This window comes from Parasteatoda tepidariorum, chromosome 6, assembly GCF_982258835.1.
Source record: "Parasteatoda tepidariorum strain Cologne lab strain chromosome 6, Ptep-v5.0, whole genome shotgun sequence".
NCBI classification, from domain to species: domain Eukaryota; kingdom Metazoa; phylum Arthropoda; class Arachnida; order Araneae; family Theridiidae; genus Parasteatoda; species Parasteatoda tepidariorum.
The window spans coordinates 6,216,217-6,231,033 of record NC_141760.1 but is presented as its reverse complement, the minus strand read 5'-3'; the positions used below and the strand labels follow the sequence as shown (position 1 = coordinate 6,231,033).

General features: G+C 28.5%; 1 long non-coding RNA gene across 2 annotated transcripts in view; it reads right to left on the bottom strand.

Moving 5' to 3' along the window:
• The window catches only part of LOC107452898 (uncharacterized), a 116,369-nt gene that overhangs the window by 53,539 nt on the left and 48,013 nt on the right, over positions 1 to 14,817 (bottom strand). The window lies entirely within an intron of this gene.

Genomic DNA, 14,817 nt, shown 5'->3' with positions numbered 1-14,817 from the left:
TACAAATATAATGACTGTTGCACCTGTTTTTTTCTTCTTTTTTTTCGAAATATATAATTTTTAATGGGTACAATATCGTCAAATTGCTCACATATTTATTTTAAAATTTTTTAGTTGAATTAAAAACTATTTAGGTCCTTTCTCTTTGTCAAAAACCTAAATTTTGATATTTTTAAGCACAAACATAATACTAATTTTTGTTTTTAAGTTTAAAGCTTATAATGCGAAGTCGTAGTACAAAAAAAGTTTTTTTTAATTAATTGAATTAAAAAAATTAATTAGTGTGGTAAAATTTACAAAAACATCTTAATTAGTCATATTTTTAATTTGCAACCTAATCATTGGGTAAGGTTATTATGTAAATTTCGGGTTAGATTAAGGTATTTACGTAAATTTTCTGGAGATTTAAATGCTAAACTTAAAAGTAATTTTTAGTAGTTTCAATTTTGAGCTTGAAATATAAATACAAATAGCTTTTAATTTGATTAAAACTTTTTTTTCTTCCAAATATGTACAACTAGATAAACTTTTTTACCAAATATGTGACTCTAGTGACACTTTTTTGTCAACACAAAGTTATAAATTTCAAAAAAATAAATAAATGAATAAATAAAGCAAATATAATTTTAAAACATTTTAAATTTCATAAATTTATAATTTAATAATTATTCAGAAACATCTTAAGCCAGCGTTTAGGAGTAAAATAAAATCATTAATTAATTTGGGAAACTGAATTAAAACTACATGAGAAAACAAAACATATTAAAACAAAATAAATTAGCACAATAAAACAAAAGTGTGATTCCAAAATTATAAAAAAGTGTTTTCTCCGTAAATTTGACTCCCATTTTTCTTAAATAAACATTAAAAAGTAAGCAAATGTACAGGTTATCTATCCTAAATTAAAAAACATATCACACAAAGCAAAATTATTTACAATAAATTCATTAAAATTATAATTTACGTTGACCAGGTATAAAAACAATTATTATTTTCACTTTATTCAGTAAAAAACTCAAGCTAACACAAACATTTCCTTGATATAAATTGATAACACATTCCATTTCACCAACCTGTCAATAGTCAGCCCTCGAACTTTTGGAAAAAAACAGCAGTTATTTATTTTTATAACACAATTTAAACTGCCCAAAACTTTTAATTTATTTCGGAAAAAACCTTCATCAATCGCATTTCGAGAATACTAATCGAACGAGTTTGTGATTTCAAAGATGTTAATCACGATTTCGTTTCTTTTTAAACGTTTTTAACAAAGTTTTTTAAAAAAAGGCGCGTCGTTAAAACGTCCGACCGATCAATTATGCTTTGTTTAGGTATCACACCAACTAATAAAAGTGACGCCCAAAACTAGGGATTAAAAATTTTTTTTGACGTAGCGTGTGTGTATACAGGGTGGGATTTTGAAAATGGATAGGATTAAACAATCGCTGTGACCACGAGATGTTTTAAATATTATTAAGGGTTGAGACCGGAAACGAACAGTATTCAAAAATTTGTTTTGTCATACTTTTAAGAACTACACACCCATCGAATAATGTCGCAACAACACGCGTCTGGAATAATTTATCAAATCTTCTTCATTAATTCAATGAACGGATATCACGATTCAGAGCAATCAACCGTTAATTACTGTATTTAGTACAGTTTCATAATGATACGTCAAATAATCTTGTAATTTTTAGAAGAAGTTTTGCATTATTATTCAAATACCCTTTTAAATTATAGATTAATATATGGATAACGAATCAACACATCTATCAAACAAAGATACGCAGTAAAACAAAAATTATCAAATGTTAATCCATTAGTTAGTTGATTTAGAAAATAATTACGTAAATAATTTAAAAATTTGCATTAGCTTTTGCCAAATTGTAGAATTGACATTATTTAACGGGACAAAAAAGTTTTACTCATTTTTGATAATATTTTAATAATTTTATTCATAAAGGGACGAGGAAAACTAATTTTTTAAAAATTAAAAAATCGTGTTTAAAAAAGACGATTACAATTAGTTTCTATTATTAATATTTGGTAAAATAAAAAGTTGTAGTATTAGAGTTTAATAAATCTAAACGCCTTGAAATTAAAATGCCGATCGGACGAAATAGAATAAGCATTTATGTTTACCTTTTTATATAGCATGCAAAAAATTCAACGTGGAGGGACGGACGGCGTAGCAAAATGATCCAAAATATAATAGCAATCTGAAACAAAAGACGATGTGCCAATAGATGAAGCCATTCAAAAGATATTAAGGAAATTTTGCTCTATAACAATCGTTTTCAGCAATGGAATTTCATATTTTCGATTATGCGCCCGCACTAAATGATGCCGGTAAGCGGTGATCGTTTCGAAACTACCCCATACAAATTTGTAAACTGAAGGGGAAAGAAATAACCGATCAAAATCGTAGTTCCAGTTCCTGAGTTATTTGCGAACATCCATACAAACTTTCGCTTTTATATAAAGAAGAGATGTATTTTAACAAAAATCAAATTGTAAAAAATTACTTCAGGACATAATAATGAACACTGTGTATTATAACTAATTCAAATTGTATGCGTTGGGATATCTATTCTACAGCAATAAAATAAAACCGAAAACTGGCATCACACTTTAACTTTAAAGAATACTATTTTGAAGTGAAAATAAATAAACACATGTGAGCAAACGATTCTTTAAATGCTGAGAATCGTTTTCGAATTGTTAAATTTAAACTTTTAGTAAAAAGGTAGATTATTGCAATACTTCGAAATTAGAAGACAAAGCCTAAGTGAAAAGAAAAAGAAATATTTGAACACTCTGATGATGTAGTCAGATAAGTTTTTATCATTTATATGAGTATGATATAATTTTTGTTAGAGAGCAGAAAACTGAATTTTTACAATGCTAACCCTAATTTCTACCATGGACGACTTTATTATTAATTATAAATTCCTGTTTTGAGAAGGAGCTCTAATCACAGAAATGTGTAAGAAAATTTTCCCTCATATATTACAGTATATAAAACGATAAAGCATTTTTTTCTTCTAGTACCCGAGCAAATGACAAAACGTTAACTTAATACTTACTATTTGCGACTATATGAATTTCAAAATAGTTTTTTGTATATGGAATATGGAACCGTTTATCATAGTATGGGATTTAGTGAAAATTTTTGCTAACCAAATTTGAAGTATCGCAATACAAATTAATGAAATTTAAAATAAATAAATAAATACTTGAGAATTGAACATTAACTTTCAGTTATACCGCCGATAGCTGAATTGGATACCTGCAAGCGACGTCATCGTGAGTACCGATTCTGATTGGCTGTTGAAACGCGTCGTTTATTTATGTTAGCTTAGCAATTGTTCTTTCCATTCTATTTCGAATAAGCCTAGCCCTTCAAATATGAATTCGATATCGTCTCGAGCGATAATCTCACGACTAATGAATTTTTGTAAATGAATGAAAAGAAGCCGACAATAAAACAACCCTAACAGCTATAACATTAATACGTCAACTTGTTTACAAACAACCAGCTGTCGTTGAAATTATAGGTCTGGTGGTTGAGTATAAGCTGTCTTCTTCTTCTCGAGTTGAGATTATTCCATTATAAGCAAATTTTAATGAAATTAATCCCTAACCTACCTCCAGTGTTGGTGATTAAATTTCTTTTTCAAAAGCTGACAATGATTAAATTATAAAAAGAGAAAATTGAAATTAAAAAATTTTTTAAAAAAAGAGATGAGAATAATATGAGAATTAAAAAAAATCTCTTACATGCGTCGTAAATGACTAAATAAGGGATCTAGCACTTATCTGCATTATAACAGAACAATCTCAGTTCTCTAAACAGCTTGCGCAGGATGGCTACAAGTGAGTGCTAAATCTCTCTAATATTTTATAAGTAATCAATTTAATGGTCGTTAATTAAATAGAAACGTGAAAAAATATTTTAGTTGAGTAATCCTTAACATCTATTGTTAAAAGCAAAATTACAGGTTTAAAAGTAAATGTTAATAAAAAGAGCCGTAACTTTTACTAACCATCATTTATTAATATTATAAATTTAAAAAAATTTTTTTTAAAAAAGTCAAGCCAAAACTTATATGTACCGTCCTTAAAAAAATATAAATTTCAAAAATTTTTTTTTTTGCAAAGTGAGCCCTTTAATCAGCGATTAAATTATAAATTTCAAGTTAAACTTTAGTTGGCCAAGCTAAAACTTACATCAACCGAAACCATAATTTTTAATCGCAGACTTTACTTGACCCTGCCGAAGAATTCCAAAATATAGAGTGTGCGTGGGGGATTAAGTGCCGTGATTTACGTAAGAAATTTCGATAATAAGTTTGAAGGGGATGGGGTGGGGACCTCGGCATTTTAATGAAGAAGAGTCGATCAGATGGGGTAGAGAAAGCACGCAAAATCCGAATTTATTATAATCTAATGATAATATATGGGCAGGTGGTGGCGAAGTGGCGCAACCAAATGACGTTATTACGGTAAGTAAAGGAGTGAAGTTAGGAAGCAAATATTTGCAGAAGGTTATGAAGATAGAAATCCCAAAAAGGAGGCCTTTTCCATGCAATTAAAGATTTTGGACCAAATTACGACGGCAATTAAATTAGCGCCGCTTTTATGGAGGGTGGGGGGAAGAGAACTCGTGGGAAAAGTGCCGGTTCTTCTCCTTGTAAGAGGGATTAAAGGGCATCTTCTTTCCAACAATTGATGCTGATTTCTCTCCTTTAGGGGAAACAATAGGTAAGTACTTATTTGGAATAATATTCAGTTTAAAAGAGAAGTTTCGAATAACACAAATCATTGGTTGGGAAAATGATAAGTTATAACAATAACTTGAAATAAAACTGTATTCAATTACGTACACTAATGATGTGTACACAGCAATATGTAACTGCATTTAATTTTGTACACTTATAACACCAATACGATTGTCTAATATATAATATGATAATGAGAAAAATCTTATTATTTTAAATGTTCCGACATTTGAAATCGATTCAATAGATGCAATAAATTTGTGAAACAAAACACCTGTAAAAGTAAACTTTTAGATAATATAATATTTTATAGAATAAAATGCTCGGCTAAGTAAAAAGTAAAATTCGAATAGTACAAATCATTTGTCGAAAAAATGATAAGTAATAACATGAAATAAAACAGCATTCAATTATGTTCACTAATGATTATAAGTACACAGCAATATGTAACTGCATTTAATTTTGTACACTTATAACACCCATATGATTGTCTAATATATGTATAATAAAAATTAATATTTGAAATATTTCGAACATATTTAAAATCGACTAAATAGATAGAAAAATGTTGTGAAACAAAACATCTGTAAAAGTAAACTTATATATAATGTAATATTTTATAAAGTAAAATGTTCGGATAAATAAATAATGACATGTAAAAATCAAATCTGCCCTCGAAAGATATGACGTTTTTAAAGGCCGTCTTTTAAATTAAAAATAATGTTCGAACTTGAAAATTTCGAGTAACTATACCATATTTTAATAAGAATTTTAAAAAAACGTAGACTATTAAACACCTCTTCAAAAAACTGTGCATTTTTCACTCCTAAATCCATACATTATCATTTGAATTTAAATTAAAGTTATACATTTTGAGATTATAAAAGGAAAATATATTTAAAATGAAATAATTTTATAAATACATCCTATCCGACGAATTCCAGAAATATTCGGAAATCGCGGTTTGCGATAAATATAATTTATTTATTTGCTTATAATTAATTTGTTTTTATTTCATATTTACCTCGGAAATTTCGCTTTAAACAAATCCTACAATAATGGAAACTAAAACTTAATTTATTTTATTGAAATAAAATGCATTTATTCTTCTTTAAGACTTCAATTCAAAATTTCAATAAATCCAGCATTGAAATAAATAACTCCGCTTTAACCATGAAAAACTCAAAGCTTTGGTTTTTATTTACTAAAAAACAAAGCTGAATTGCTGAGGAACAAAGCCTAAAAAAACACGACCCGTAAAGTGAGGATTTGGAAGACCAAAAAAAAAAAACGCCGAGGTAAAAGATATATTTTTAACAATATGATATGGATTCAGGCACTAACAATTCCAAGTACTAAGCCTGACTCATGGGAAAAAGATTCGTGTGACTTGCAAAACAATATTTCCTGCTCATAATACAACGCAACAGACAGAAAAAGCCAGTTTTTCAGCTAAAACTTATGCGCAAAGCATGTAAATGAGCAAATATATCCTCCAAACTTGAGTAAAAACGACCAGAAATTTCGTTAACAGGTGAACCGCACTATCAGAGCAACACACAAGCCTGTTATTTATTGTTATTAATTTCTAGAAAGCTCGTTTAAAAGGGGAAGAGAAAAACAGGATAATTTAGTCAGGATTATAACCTAGTCATGACATTTAAGTAAAAGAGTCGGCGTCATTTGGCGACTATTAACTTAACTACTCCAAGTGATTTCGAAAACGTCTTCGCAAAATATTTGGCGTGTTATTGAGGAAATAAAAAATTTAAAATCCCTTTTAAACAACCGATTAGAATTAACGGTTTCGTGTTTGTTTATGTGGATAAGGCAATTTAGAATGTTCAAATTATGGAAAGTATTATAATCTTAAAATACGGTACTTTTAAACTCAGCATGATGTAAATAAAATTTGCATTTAAATGGAAAAAAATGTATTTTAAGTAACACATAAAATAAAGGAAAAGGTTATTACATATTGCGCCTAGCGCTACACGCTTTAAGATAGTAGAATATAGTCTTAATTTCAACATTAAAAAAAAAGGTAATGTATGTGTAAAAAAAATTTTTTTTTTCTTTTAGTTGCGTCGAATCATTATTTTAGCATATTTGAATTGCTCAATGTTTTTACGTTAATATTGAAAAGATAATAGTGATATAAATTAATAAAAAGTTTTTCTTTTCAATTTGTAAAAACGTTTACATTACCATTCTTAAAACTACATTGAAATGTGCTAACTTTAATGCTAAATAAGATATAATATAAATACATAGTAAAAATGCGTATTTCTTTTGCATCTCTAAACATTATCGATATTGGTCAAATAATTCGAAATTAGAATTTTTAAAAAAAATTATAATTTAGGAAACATTTTTATTTTGCTTTAGATATAGCAAGGCGTCTACACAAAAATTATTTTTAAATCAACTGATTTTTTAAATTTTTCATATTTTAACATTAAAAAAAAAATTTAGTTTCTTCACTCAATTGAAAAAATTAGTGTAACATTTAATAAATATCAAATAAAACTGAACAGTGTCAATAGTGATTTGTTTAAACTGAAGAGCGAGTGCGTAAAATTTTTTCAGCTATCGAGCACGGGCCCGTGACGGATCCGGGTTGGGCCTGGGCCCGTCTCATCTGCTGGACATGCATCCTGAATGTTTAGGCGTAAATCAGACTTTGCATTCCCCCTTCTCAGAGGATGAACAGAAGCCGTATACAATTTAACAAGGATCATTAGTTTTTAGATTTTTTTTTTTTTAAATTAAAACAAGTCTCATAAATCCACTTCCAAAGAAAGTCTATTTGTTTCGTCAATTTTGTTTATTGACACTAGAATCTGAAAAATAAATTTACAGTTACATTCATAATAGCTTAGCTGCCAACATAGATAGGAAAAAAAATCCAGTAAATTTTAGGAAATAATATAAATTTCATGATAATTATTGCTTAATGTACTAAATATTTTATACATAGAGAATTTTAGTGATTTTTATAGTCATCAAAACAGAAAAACTGCAATATTTTCCTGTTATGATTGACATCAAACATACTTGAAATGTTATGTATTATATTTACTCATAATTTCGAATATGAATAGGCATTTAATTCATCAAAGATAGTTAAAAGATTTTTTTTAATTAATTTAAAAAGAGAGTTCTGAATATAAAAAAAATTGAACGTTTTCGAACGAAAAAAGTTTTAAGCTTATTTCTATAAATGAGGTTCGCTTCATTATGCATTAGTAATACTTATTTAAATATTCAAGCAAGCAATAATCTGTACAAAAATTCTATTTCAATAGGAATTTTTTAAGGAAACTTACTCAATTTTAGGGATTTTTCTAAAATGTACAAAACTAGGAGAATTTTAATTAAACCAGTAGACCAGGAGAAATTGGCAGCTATGCTAATCGTTTTTACATGATTTTTCGCAGGAAAGACATATTCAGGTTCTTTTCAAAAATCCCTTGTTTAAAAACTTCGATTAGTAATAATAATAAATGTGAAACATTAAATTTGAATTAAAAATATATAAAAATTAAAAGCGTTTAAATAATTTAAATTAAAAGTACTATTGAGAGAATTGATCGCACTGAGAAAAAAAGTATGGTTTAAACTACCAGACTATGGTAAAATTTACAGTGTTTCTGGCTCTATGGGAACACCGAAATGCACGCTATTTTTTACCGAAGCGCTTCGGTTATGATTTTGGTAAAATTAAAATATTTCATAATATGTCAGAAAATTTGGTAAATGTGGTAAAATTTTGATATTTTATCATGATATTTTAGAGTATGGCACAAAAACCATTTATTTGGTTAAATTAGGAAAAAATCTGGTAGACTTTACGAAATAATATAAATGTCATTATAATTGTTACATAATGTACTAAATATTTAAAAAATGGGGATTTTTATCGTCATGAAAATGGAAAAACTGCAATATTTTCCAGTTATGATTGACATTAAACATACTTGAAATGTTATGTATTATGCTTACTCATAATTTCGAATACTAATAAGGCATTTAATTCAAAGATTTTTTTTTATTAATTTAAAAAGAGAGTTCTGAATTTTAAAAAAAAACTGAACATTTTCGAACAAAAAAAGTTTTAAGCTTATTTCTATAAATGAGATTCGCTTCCTTATTCGTTAGTAATACTTATTTAAATATTCAAGCGCGCAAGCAATAACCTGTACAAAAAATTCTATTTCAATAGGGATTTTTTTTTTAGGAATTTCACTCAATTTTAGGGAGTTTTCTAAAATGTACAAAACCCAGTTTGATTCAACAAGTAGACCAGGAGAAACTGGCAGAATCCAGTAGTCAGAGCAGTCTAATGAAAAATCCAGTAGAGTTAGCAGCAATGTAATTGTGATCGATATATGTAGTAACTTTAAAATAATAATAATAAGAAGAAGTAAGGTTTATAAATAAAAGCAGGTAAAAAAAATTTTTTTTAATTGTGCAAAAAAACCACAAGGAAAAAAAAGAAACTATGGGAAAGGAGAATCAACCTCAAAAACCGCAGACTTAACTATCTAACAACAGACCACACCATCAAATTTATTTTTGTCAATGAACACCATTTTTATCAAGAAGACGTTTCCGGTCTGAAACCACATCGTTTGTGTGTGAGATATCTACCCTTTTTATGGTACCGAGATGTGTTGTGCAGTGCGTGAAATTTTTAATCAGGCAAAACTGCGATATCCTGCGTCCGGCCCTGACACCAGCAGGAGGTCGGCCCGCCTGCACCTCAACTTCCTGATAAGAAGTTAAAACAATCCAGACTGAAGAGGATGCACACCTCGAGAAGATGACAAGGATGACGGATGGACAAGAATTTTGTTACCTGAGAACTGAGATAGTATCATCAAAATTATTGACACTTCAATATATGATATCTAGCAGTATCAGCGTTTGGAGAAATTTTAATAAGTAGAGTTCCAGGTTCCTTTGAAAATTCTGAAACCTCACACTTTGCTAAGTATATTTGTTACTCGTAAAGTTTGATATCCGGTATTCTACAGAACACCTAGACATTATAAAGAATGCCGAAAATCGATCCGCAATGCATGCAGTGATCAAACATTTCACGTATTGTCTAAGCATTTTATGGACATAGAATAACAAACCGTATAAGTATGAAAGATGAATATAGCAAGCTCTAAAATAGCATGGTTATAATTAGTAAACTATATAGCACAATAAATTTATAAATTTATAAACAAATCAATGAAATAAAAATTTATCTAATCAATTTTTTGATGGTCCCAAGCATTGTACATAAATTTCGAGTGATAAAAATAGTTAAGTAATGCACATTTCTATAAAAAAAATTATAAAATTAAATTTATCCTAATAGATTTCCAGTTTGTTCTTAATATTTATTATGTGTTTTTCGTGAAACTGTATAGTAAAACTAATTTTTCAATAAAATGGAAACGTATACTAATGGATTTTCATGTTCGTTCTTAAAATTGAATACGGTGTTCTGTTTTCGAGAAACTGTAATCCAAAGTTGTTGACGAAACAAATTAATAAAATGGAAACGTATACCAATGGATTTTCATGCTTGTTCTTAAAATTGAACACAGTGTTCTGTTTTCGAGAAACTGTAATCCAAAGTTGTTGACGAAACAAATTAATAAAATGGAAACGTATACCAATGGATTTTCATGTTCGTTCTTAAAATTGAACACAGTGTTCTGTTTTCGAGAAACTGTAATCCAAAGTTGTTGACGAAACAAATTAATAAAATGGAAACGTATACCAATGGATTTTCATGCTTGTTTTTAAAAAATTGAACACAGTGTTCTGTTTTGAATTTTTGGATTTTCTTGTTTACACTTAAAGTTGAACTGATTGTTTTCGTGAATTTGAATAATAATATACGTTTATAAAACTAATGAATAAAAGGAAATGTATCCCCAGTGCGTTTCTAATATTCAGAATATATTTTTTTCAAAGATAATTTTCAGTTATTAACGTTTATAAAAGAAAGATATGAAATGAAAATTCATCGCAATAACTTTTCAGTTTGCTCTTGATATAATCTTATCGAAACTGTACACCAATACATGTTTGTAGGACAAATCAATAAAACGAAAAATGCAAATTTATCCCAAACATTAAACACTAAAAACTTTTTTTCTTTCTTTATAATTATCATTTTGGTAAAGGAAATTAGAAAATGAAAGCCCAAAAATTTCAACTATCATTAAAACGAGAAATAAAAAACACGAATAATCATTGGAATGTCGTAATTAGAAAAAAAAAAAAAACCCTACAGGATGATGCGCCCTACCAAAAACAACTTTTAATTGCTGGTGTAGAGAGGAGGCCAAAAAGAAAGAAAACAGGGTAGCAATTAGAGAGAGCCTAATGATCTCAAAAGTGTTTTGTACTGGGAGTGTAAATTAACTGTGTTAAACCGAACTGGGAGGGTTTTTCCCTTTAAGGAGGGTCAATAATTATTTTCAGTTGGTTTTTCGCCACGTTCTTTTTCTTTTAGAATATTTTCAAACGGGACGAGTTTAATTATGGAGACTAAAATTTTAAGAATTCGGAAATGCGTAATCTTTGGGAAAGCAACAAATTTATAAATTTATCCATTTTCGGGTGGGTGGCGCACATTATTTTTTTTTTTTTTTAAATATAGAAAACTTATTTAGTTTGGAGAAAATAATCGTAAAAATGCTAATACTTGTTCAACTTTTTTTTTAAATGTAAGAGAATGAATATTTATAAGATAGTCAGTGTTCTAGCAGAAGACGGTATAAAAACTGTTGCATCTATAATCAACTGCAATTTTTTTTTTCTTTTTCGAAACAGAAAATGATTAAGAAAAGAAAAATATTTTTATTGGAAGAAGAAATTCGTCTCATTTTTTAAAATATAGTGGGGAGGGGGAAATTAAATCTAATAATCTGCCTAACAATTTTGCGGGAGAAAAAAAACCTGTCTATCGATTTTCTGAGAAATTTATTCATACTTTTCTGAATCTAAAATAACCAGGAATTTCAGCCAGAGATCCAGTTTTTGTCAATGTTTGAAAATAAGGTCCCGTTCTTATGAAAAAAATACTATAATAATATTTCTCAAGAAATGGTAAAATTAAAAGAATGAATAAATGACGTCATAGATTCTGTTTTTACAATAAAATATTTTTAGAGAGTCTGTCAATGGTGACGAAATTGCTTTGAAATAGACCCCTTTTGTCAAAATTTAAATTTAATAATATTAAGCATTAATATTAAAAGAAATAGATATTGAAACAAAGGAAAGTATAATTTAATGTTCGATCCTCACTTTCATAAATTATTATTTTTCTACCTTTTGTATTTGTTTACCTTTTACAACATAATATTATAACAAGTATTAAAAGGTTTTTAACGCTTTCAAATTTTGTTACCATGACCATTTGAATGAGTAAGAATCCTACTTAATTTCAGAAATATATTCTTCGCGACAACAACGGAGAAATCGCAATATCATTACAGACCCTATTTCCTTGATACATTATTATATATTTTTATTTGATAATTCAAGAATTCGAATTGAAAAACAAAATATCATTAACCGAAGAGATCGTGTGAAAATTCTACAGAAATGTTGAAATTTTACAAAATAGATTTGTAACACGTGTGAGAAGTATTTTATTTTTATTTCAGTAACTAATTACCGCAACTCTATCTTTAAAATGGGTTATTTTCCAGATATTTTCTAGTAATTTTTCGCGAATTTCATTTACAAAAAAAAAAAAAAAAAAAAAAAAAAAAAAAAATTTCTAACTTTTAGTGACAAAAGCAAATTCCTAAACAATTTCATGTTTCTCCTCACTCCATGGATAGCATTTTTATTTATTATGAATTAAAAATTTCACTGAAAAAAAAAAGCGAAATACATAGATGTAAAAATTATTTGTTTATTTCATTTAATTAAAATTATTTTTATTCCTGTCTTTGTGAGACGCGTATTTGACCGCACGAAATCTCAGCAAATAAAAAATAACGATGCAATTAAAAAAAAAAAAAAAAAAAAAAAAAATACAAAATTCTAAAGATGTCACTCCCTATCGGTCATCTAACCGGCGAAACCGCTATGTACCACCTGCGATCACTGCGACCTTTTGATACCCTTTTTTTATGTAGAGGGCGCTTCGAAAGATGAATAGAAATGTTTGAACTGTGCAGCAAAAGGAAGAAGAAAAAAAAAGTCTCTTTAGTTCAATTGAAATAATTAGCATCCACTTCTAACGAGGATTTGTGACGACAAATTGTCACAGGATATAGTTCTGGAATGACAGGTGGTCGCAGCGCGACACGTTCCAGGGAAGAAGAAAAAAAAGGGGTTTTCACGCTTTGAATGCGTAATACAAAGCACAGGTAACAATCCGTATAGAAGGTGCCCCACATGAAGATGCAATTTTAATTGCATAGAAGAGACATTCACAGAATAGTATCTTCACCCCAGACAAACAGCTGCTGCTGATCGGCTGTTGTTTCCAAATCTCAGAACAGCGCAATGCATAGATAATGAAAAGTAAGGTTTATAAAGCCAAAGTAAGGTTTATGTAAATATAGGTAAAAGGAAGAGTGGACCTGTGCCTTTTTATTTTATGTTATAACCCTCGTTGAATAGTCGAGGTTTACGACTATCTATGCCCAACTGCGTAGCCTTGTCATTTTGAACCCAGCCCAGAAGACAAGGAAACTCCTAGATAAAGTATGGGGAGAAATTTTGCCTTCGTGGAGGACTTTTCGATGGAACTATGCCTCATTAGATGGAGAGAAAAACCACGAAAACAGTCCAAGGTTAGCCTAACGGCAAGGGCCCATTCGTCTACAACTCAGTTGTAGACGGACATGATCCGTCACTGAACTATTCTTAATAACTGTCTCATACAAACTACAGAAACACATCTTTTAATAAATTGCAAATTTAATCAACAAACAAGTTTAGAATAAAAGAACTCAATATTCAATCGTATGAGGTAGTCCAACGTACTAGACCAAGTTGTACATTAAAAATTATATAAATAGACTGAAGCATTTCTAAGTTGTTCGAATTGGTACATTTTGCATAAAATAAATAAATAGAATTAAGTTGCATCAAATTTTTAAAACTAACATAATTTTGATTAAAGTAAAGTTGACAAGAGGGATTAACTAACAGTTAAAGACAAATTCAATAAGTCATTGTATATTTGATAATTAAATCGTGTATGGTTATTAAAGCGCAACATAAGAGGTTAACAATCTCTTACATGGGGACCTATGCAACCTTTGTCCGATATACGACCGTCTCATCTCCAAAAGATTATATCATCAGCATAAGAAATTCCATAACTGTTTTTAAAACTAATTTCAATAAACTCTGAACAATCATTGTAATTGAAATATTAAAATCATAACATTTAGGAGCAGAAATTTAAGGTCAAAGGTATAAATCTTCCAAGATAAGTTTTCCTTTTTTTTTAATTATTATTATTTTTTTTTTGAAAAAAAATTTCTTAACTGAAGCATGTTTGACATAAGATAGTCAAATTATTGTTTGTCAAAAGAGAAGGATTAAAATCTGCTACAAATTCATTTAAGTAAAAAGGACTAAGTATACTAAATTTCAAATGCTTTTTTTTAAGTTCAAAAGTATCATACAAACATATAATCATTAATTCTGAATTCAAATTGATAATAAATAAATAATCTCATGAAAGTGAAGCGATAAAAAAGAGTACTTAATTGAAAAAAATAATAAAACTTTATTGGTTTTAAAAATATGCAGATGAAAATAATAGTCGACATGTTTCAAGAGGTCAAAGAATAAGCGCCCATTCTCAAGACTTGCCAGATGTGAATGAGAAGAAACAAAAGTGATTTGAAATATATAACGTAAACTTGCCAACAAAATATGGAAAATAAAGGTGAGAGACAAAACTAGAAAAACCGCAGTAGCCAAGAGTGAAAGAAAAATAAAGATGAAAAAATGAGCACGGAAAACCAACGTTAGCAAGTTATCGATT